Below are 807 nucleotides of genomic sequence, written 5' to 3'. Positions count from 1 at the left end.
TCCGAGGTGATACTTTTCGAAGGCAAGAGATGAAAATTTTGCTAATTGTGATAAAAACCCTTGTAAATTGCATGTTGTCGATCTCGATGACTTAAAATGAAGACAAAAAATTGAGTTAAATTCGAGCAAGATTTTCTTTATTAACAGAATGATTTCACAAACAAAACGAGTTTAAGACAGAATTTGAAAGCATGGAAGTAAACAAGATGAATAATTTTCTTTGTAAGTTTTACGTTTCAGTGACGAGAAAAGAAAACAGTTTTTATAATCTAAATTGTTTGTTGTCGTTTCGAGCGCCTCTCGACCACCATCTAAAGTCACCGCCTCACAACAAAATATTTTCATCTGCGGCGTGTACTTGTTTAGTGAGGCCAACAAATGACTTAATTCCTACCTGAAGCAGCTTATCTCCGAGGGCAATTTATAAACGTCCGTTAACCGGCGAAGCCATCATGTCAACAAGAAATTGTGCAATAAAATGCTATCGCTAACACTTGTGATCACGGCTCGAGTTTTACACCAAACAGCCTGGTTCATCTCCATCTATTTTGGTAAACGGGTCGGAGAAACCCAACATTCATTCACAGAAGTCAGTGCTTCGTCTCAATGAAACGGCAGTGAAAGAATACTGACATTCTGCTTGAGGCCGTGTGCAGTTTATCGATTGCGCATGAGATTTCGATTGAGCATGTGATCGGCAGACTGCGCGTCTATCTTCATTGACACGTGACGATTTGAAACAAACAAACAAAATCGACATTTTTCGTACGGTACTTGTTTTTCTCTGATAATCATCTGAGTAATTAT

The sequence above is a fragment of the Pavona decussata genome, unplaced genomic scaffold, assembly GCF_977016875.1.
Source record: "Pavona decussata unplaced genomic scaffold, jaPavDecu1.1 SCAFFOLD_361, whole genome shotgun sequence".
Classification (NCBI taxonomy): domain Eukaryota; kingdom Metazoa; phylum Cnidaria; class Anthozoa; order Scleractinia; family Agariciidae; genus Pavona; species Pavona decussata.
This window is presented reverse-complemented; position numbering follows the sequence as displayed.